Source organism: Vombatus ursinus, unplaced genomic scaffold (genome assembly GCF_900497805.2).
Source record: "Vombatus ursinus unplaced genomic scaffold, bare-nosed wombat genome assembly UNPS02014864.1, whole genome shotgun sequence".
Lineage (NCBI taxonomy): Eukaryota > Metazoa > Chordata > Mammalia > Diprotodontia > Vombatidae > Vombatus > Vombatus ursinus.
In genome coordinates, this window is record NW_020954642.1 from 10,620,838 (window position 1) to 10,628,440 (window position 7,603).

Sequence of the window (7,603 nt, forward strand, 5' to 3'; positions counted from 1 at the left end):
TATGTATGTATGTATGTATGTATGTATGTATGTATGTATGTATGTATATACACCCACACTCTAGATTTAGTATTCTACCCATTTGGCTACCTAGTTGCCTTAGTCAGCATGATTGCATGTCTTTTCCCATGAGCATTCAGAAAGATGTGAATAGCATACAGGGAACACAGTTGGTCAGGAGAAGCCAAAATTGGTATTTGTATGATTAGTGATGTTTATTGATAAGCAAAAGGGTTGTGGATAAAATAGTAACCACTAGTTGAACTGGTCAGACATAAAGTCAAGATTGTAAAGGGAGGGAAATGAGACCGTAGCAGTGGTGACAAACTGGGAGAATTAGGAGAAACAGAGAGATTAGAAATCAAGATGCAGAGGAAGAATAGATTTAGGAAGATGGGTGAGATCTAGGGTGTGCTGCACAGATCTAAAATTAGGGTCAAACAGAGAAATTTCAGAGTTTTGGAATAATGATGGATGATTTGATCTTGACCAGATCAAAAGTGTCTTTATCTCTGTATGTGGCTGAGTTGGGGTACACATTTAGGAAGCTGATGACCTAAGAGACCAGGATATTCAAGGGATATGAAGTTGCTAAGTATGAGTGAGGGGGCAAGGTTTAGATGGCAAGTTAGTGAGCCAGGTATGAGTATAAGTACTATTGTGACTGAAACTCATGGTTTGATAGATTATCTCACTGTTACTGTTTTCTTTGGTAAAATTATGCATTATTTCTATATTCTTCATTCCCCCCCCCCATTAACTCATATACTCCTTAGGATTATTTTGCTTAGTTTCCATATGTCTTAGTGTTTTCTTCAAAATCTGTTCTACTTCTCCAGGCCACCTAGAACCCATATGAATTCTGAAAGTTCTGGCAAAGAAGTACTTTGGGGACTTTTTCTCCTCCAACTTTTTTGCCAATTTCCCTTTCTTCTTACTGCTTACTGGCTGAACACTGTTTCTTACTGCTCCTTACCACCATCATGGAAAGGAACTTAGATTCCTGCTTTACTCAGTCCTGTGTTCCTTTCCAAAAAGTTACAGGCCAGGCTGTTCCAGCCCGCCTAACCATCTGCAGAATCTGGAGTAGATATAACTATTCATACCATTTGAGTAAGAAGAGATTCCCCAAATGTAATACTTCTAGTAAGATGGGAGGCCATCAGATCAACCATCTGTTGTACTAAATCCCTCAGACTTCTCAAGCATTGCTGATCTGCCAATGGACCCTAAGGACCCCTGGGCTCTGTCACCATCTGATCATTAAACCTTTAGTAGTTCAGACCTTTACTGTAATTATATTTTCTATGTGGGTTGCCTCTGTCAGAGTGTTAGTTCATTCAAATCAGGGACTACCTGACTTTATATTTTTTCCCCTAGACTTAGCAAGATTTTTGCTTTATTGACACAATCAATCAATAAACATTTATTAAGTACCTACTAAGTGCCAGACACTGTGCTAAGCCCTTGGGATACAAAAAAAGACAAAAAGCAGTCCCAGCCTTCAAGGAGCTTACAATCTAATGGAGGAGATGACATGCAAACAAATATATGCAAAGCAAGGTATATTCAGGATAAATAGGAAATAATTCACAGAGGTAAGGCACTGTAATTAAGAGGGTTTAGGGAAAGCTTCATGTAGGTTGTAGGGTTTTAGTTGGGACTTAAAGAAAGCCAGGGAAATCAGTAGTCAGAGCAGAGAAGGAAGTATGTTGCAAGTATGGAGGAAAGCCAGAGAAAATTCCCAGAGCAGAAAGATGGAGTATCTTGTTTATGAAACAACCAGGAGGCCAGTGTCACTGGATCAAAGAATACATGTTGGGGAGTAAGGCGTAAGAAGACCAGAAAAGTGGAAGGAGGTTAGGTGATGAAGGGCTTTGAATGCCAAACAGATCATTTTGTATTTGCCCCTGGAGGCAATAGGAAGTTACTGGAATTTAGTGAGTAAGTGTGTGTGTGTGTGTGTGTGTGTGTGTGTGTGTGTGTGTGTGAGAGAGAGAGAGAGAGAGAGAGAGAGAGAGAGAGCTGCTCAGACCTACTTCTTAGGAAAATCACTTTAATGGTTGAATGAGGTGGGGAGAGACTTGAGGCAGACAGACATAGCAGCAGACTATTGCAATAATCAAAGCTTGAGCTGATAAGGGCCTTCACTAGAGTTGAAGCAGTGTCAGAGAAGAAAATGGGGTATATTTAAGAGATTTTGCAAAGGTGTAGTCAACAGACCTTGGCAATAGCTTGGATATGCAGGGATGAGAGATAGGGAACAATACAGGAAGATTCCTAAGTTGCAAGCCTGAGGGACTGGGAGGATGGAGTTGCCCTCCACAGTTATAGAGAAGGAAGAAGCAGGGAAGAGTTTAGGGAAAAAGATAATGAATTTTGGTAAGGTGTAAGAAGACCAGAAAAGTAGAAGGAAGGCTAGGTGATGAAGGGCTTTGAATGCCAAATAGATCATTTTGTATTTGCTCCAGGAGGCAATAGGAAGTTACTGGAATTTAGTTTAGGGAAGAGTTTAGGGAAAAAGATAATGAATTTTAAAATTCTAATTTTGTTTTAAACTTAACAAAAAAAAATTTTTTTTGTTAGATTTGTCTAACCGGTACACTTTAGGGGCCTCCCAGAAATTATTGTTTTGCTGTCTATTTTTCCCTGCAGTTCAGTTAACGTTTCCTTTAGGTAAACCTGTGCTAAACTATTTGATGCACATATACATAATATTGATATTATTTCATGATATATGATGCTTTTAAGTACAATTTGGTTTCCTAGCACTTCTCATTTAGATCATTAGGTCTAATTTTAGATATGTCTGAACCATGTCTAAGATCATGATTACCATTTCTCCATTTTTTTTTATTAACGTAAGGCATAATATATTTTCTGGCCCCTTATAATAACTTTGTATGAATATTTGTGTTTTTTATAAATAATATATTGTTGAATTGTGCTTTCTAAACCACTCTGCCACCCTTCTCTGTTTTACAAGTGAGTTAATACCATTCACATTCAGGGTTATAACTATTGTGTTTTTCCTTCCATAACATGTTATTATAATATTTCCATAACTCCTTTCTTCATAAAGTTAGGGAAGGTGATGAAAGAAAGGAATTGAGGTCAACACTAATTATTTATAATTGAAGTGATCTGATTCTATTCCTTTGCCCTTCTTCTCTGTGAGTTAAGCTTTGAAGGAAACTAGGAATTCTAAGACGCAGAGGTCAGGAGTGCATTTTATTCATGAGGGACAGCCACTGCAAAGGTATGGAGATAAGTGACATTACCATTTGTGAGGAACCTCAAGGCCTATTTGGCTGGCCCAAAGTCATTAAGGGTGTATAATAAGACTTTAAAAGTATGTTAGAGCTATACTGAGAAAGGCTTTAAATAACAGAGTTTATATACAATTCTGGAAGCAATAGGGAGCCATTGGAGTTGATTGGTTAGGAGAATAATATGGTTAGGGGAATGATGTGCACCTCCTGTGCTTTTGGGAAATCATCTTGGCATCCATGAAGAAGATAGCGTAGAATAGAAGGATACTGAAGGCACACAAACCAGATAGTGGCTATTGGAGTAGTTGAGGAAAGAAGTGCTCAGGACCTGAAGTAGGGTGCTGGCCACATGAATAGAGAGGAGGGGATGGATGTGAAAGATGTAGAGATAGAAATTGTAAGATTTGGGCAACTTACTGAATATAAATACTGAGTGAGAGTAAGGAGTTGAGGGTGACTCCAAGTCTGGGAATTTGGATGAGTGGAAGCAGCACAGTGTCCTTGAAAGAAACAGAGAAGTTCATCAGGGTGGGGGGTTTTGGAGGAAGGATAATGAGTTCTGTTTTGTACATATTGAGTTTTAGATGGCTATTGGGTATTAGAAATACCTTGTAGACCGAAATATCCTGTAGATCTCTTTCAAACTGAAGTAGAAACAGGGGCCACTATCCTGTACATAAGAATCCCTGTGCACACTGACTTACAACCACACATCTACACTGCCTGTGTTGTACTGTACTTTGTGTTTATTTCTGGAAATATTCCCATTTAACATTTAACCAGGTTTGGCAGCACTGGGTAGTGTTGGGGGTGGCCTACTGAGTGTTTGACAACTCTGCTACAGATAGTTGGTGTTCCAGGATTCAACAGAGCACAGATTTCAGAGGGTCAGAAAGAGAAGACAAATGACTATAGGGGTGGTGGAGGGACAGGGATAAGGTGACTAGAGATAACAATATAAAGAAAGGTAAAAGGAGAACTGACTTCAATAGATATTGACTCTAAACGCGAGGAGATAAGGGGAACAAAAGCTGAGAATTTTGAACAAGATAAAATGAGGAAGGACCAGTTGATAGAAGCACTTTATATCCTTTAGGGTTCTTGATGACAGCACAGAGTCAGTGTAGGCCCTCCCTGTTTGTGACTCCCAGGGGCTCAGGATGTCCAATGATTCAGAGTACCCTGTGGCAGGAGGAAAATGAAGAGGGGGCAGGCAGGAAATTAGCAATGCCTAATTTTTACCGCCATCATGGTATTCACAAGCTTTATGCCTTTTACAACATTAATAGTCTTGAAGAGGGAAAAGCAGGGAATTTTTTAGCCAAGTGACTTGATTATTAGTCTTACTCTGTCACTAACTAACCTATTGGGTGACTGGAGGTAAGTTGCTTACCTCCTCTGAGACTTAGCTTCTTCTGTAAGTGAGGGTTTGGGTAATCTCTTTGGTCCCTTGCCATTCCAAAATGTTTTGTTTCTATAGTTACCTGGTTACTTTTCCAGCGCCCCTGGATATTTAAACATCTAAGCCAACTTTATGTTTGAAATGTTTTCAGTAACACCTGTCATTTCTCATGAACTTGTGACATTGGCTGCTTTTTAATATGTGTAAAGCATTTAGGGGAAGAAGGAAAAAAAATTCTTCCTCTTGACTTGTTTTGATAAGTCTTACTTGTCAGAGAAAACTTTGACTTTCCATTCGTATAAGGCCACTTAGAAAGAGAATTAGCACATTGGGTTTAAAAAAGGGAATTGACAAAGTAGGACATTTACCCTTTAGAAGATTAATACAGGGAGTATCAGCAAGTGTCTGTTCTAGAACTTTCTGGTTAACAAAGTGTTATCTAACTGTACTTTGGTTTAATTTGTTTTGGGGGGGGTCTAGTAATACAATAGCACCTCATTTGTTCATAGCACTTTAGGGTTTGCAAAAAGCTTTTCTCACAATAACCCTTGGGGTAGATAGTTCAAGCACTTCTAAGGGTAGGTTGGTGATAAGAGAGAAGAAGGCGGAATGGGAAGTGCACAAGGTCCAGGAGAGTCTTAGGTTTGATGACTTGAATCCTGGCACTGACATTTACAAGTTGAGAGATCTGGACAAATTGTTTCTGCATCTATAAAATGATATTAGTGCCCCTCCGCTCCATGACAATAGCATCTTACTTCAAATATGAAATGATTCTTTTTTGTACTATCTCCTCTCCAAGTATGATATGTGCCTCTTACTTGTCTCTTTGATTTGTCCTATTTCCGATTAATTGGATGAACCTATTAGTTGTGTGAACATAGACAAGTCAGTTTGCCTCTCTTTGTGCCTCAGTTTCCTCGTTAGTAATTGAGAAAATTGTACATGCATTACCTATTTCACAGGGGCACTATGAAGAATAATTTGAAGGTTTTAGCTTGTCATCATGATTTAAGTTTCATAAATCTTAAATCATGATGGAAAATCTTTAATATTATTTTATCATTGTTACTATTCACTCCTACATCCCCTTTTCCTTGTATTGTTTCCTCATGAGATGTCAAAGCTACTTAGGCCATCAGAGTTAGAGTTAGAAGGAACCAGTAGGCAAAGCCAAAAAAAAACCAAACCCAAACTATAAATACTTCAATGTCTAGTTGGTAAAGCATCGAGAGGAATACTACTATGTTATAAGAAATGACAGACTTGATTACTATAGAGAAGCATGAAAAGATGTATATGAACTGATCAATAGAAAAGTAAGCAAAACAAGGAAAATATATACAACAACAGCAATAGAAAGAGCAACCACACAAATAAGTCAGAAGTGAAAATTAAAAAAAAAATTATGAAGAACAAACATGACCTGAAAGAAGAGTTATAAAAGAACATCCCTTTCTCACCTCCTCGGAAAAGTGGGATGTCCAAAGTGTTGTATGTTGAACATATTTTCAGACTTTTTCAATGTATTGGTCAGTTATGCTGATATTTTTTCTTTTCTTTCCGTCTTTCTTTTTAAAAATACGATTTGTTGCTTTTTCTTGCTGGGCTCCTGGCGTGAAGGAGAGCCCTCTGGTCTCTCTGTGCAGTCTGGATCCATTCTTCCTCCTGGAGCAATCCACTGAGGTCTCATCATCATGACTGAACAGATGACCCTTTGGGGTACCATTAAAGGCCACAATGGCTGTGACCCAGATTGTCACGATTCCCCAGTTCCCAGACTTGATCCTGTCAGCCTCCTGAGATAAGACCATTATCATGTGGAAGCTTACCAGAGATGAAACAAATTATGGAATCCCCCAGCATGGCCTCAGGGGTCACTCACATTTTGTTAGTGATGTGGTCATTTCCTCTGATGGCCAATTTTTACTCTCAGGCTCCTGGGATGCCACACTAAGACTGTGGGATCTCACAACTGGCACTACTGCCAGGCGCTTTGTGGTCATACCAAGTATGTACTGAGTGTAGCCTTCTCTTCAGACAACCGCCAGATTCTCTCTGGTCCCTGGGATACGACTGTCAAGCTGTGGAACACTCTGGGTGTCTGTAAATACATTGTGTAGGATGAGACCCGCTCAGAGTGGGTGTCCTGTGTCCGTTTTTCACCCAGTAGCAGCGACCCCTTCATTGTCTTCGGTGACTGGAGCAAGCTGGTCAAGGTCTGGAACTTGGCCAACTGCAAACTGACGACAAACCACATTGGCCACACAGGCTACCTAAACACAGTTACAGTTTCTCCTGATGGCTCTCTTTGTGCCTCTGGAGGCAAAGATGGTCAAACTATATTGTGGGACTTCAATGAGGGTAAGCACCTCTATACTCTGGATGGTGGTGACATAATCAATGCTCTCTGCTTCAGCCCCAATCGCTACTGTCTCTGTTCTGCTACTGGACCCAGTGTCAAGATTTGGGACCTAGAGGGCAAAATCATTGTGGATGAGCTTAAGCAAGAAGTGATCAGCACCAGCAGCAAGGCCGATCCTCCCCAGTGCATTTCCTTAACCTGGTCTGCTGATAGCCAGACTCTATTTGCTGGATACACAGACAACTTGGTACAGGTATGGGAAGTTACCACTGGCACTCGGTAAAAGGGTCAACCATAACTCAGATTTTGAAATAAAGACCTTAATTTCTGCCTTTTGAAAAAAAAATATGATTTGTTTTATGGAATGGTTGTATAGGAGGGGGAGGGGAGCTATTGGAGAAAATTATGGTTTTATGTAATACCAAAGACCATCAGTAAATAGCTAAAATAAAAGGAAAAAGAAAAGCATTAAGGTTTTTCTCAGTTATCACAGAACAAATAAAAAACAAGCTAAAAACCTTTGTAAATTTATCATGGACATGCATTGTTTTGTCCCTTGGTTTG

General features: G+C 39.5%; 1 pseudogene; it reads left to right on the forward strand.

The window, feature by feature from the left end:
• Window positions 1–6,371: 6,371 nt before the first annotated feature.
• Window positions 6,372–7,322, forward strand: LOC114027958 (annotated as a pseudogene).
• Window positions 7,323–7,603: the final 281 nt, after the last annotated feature.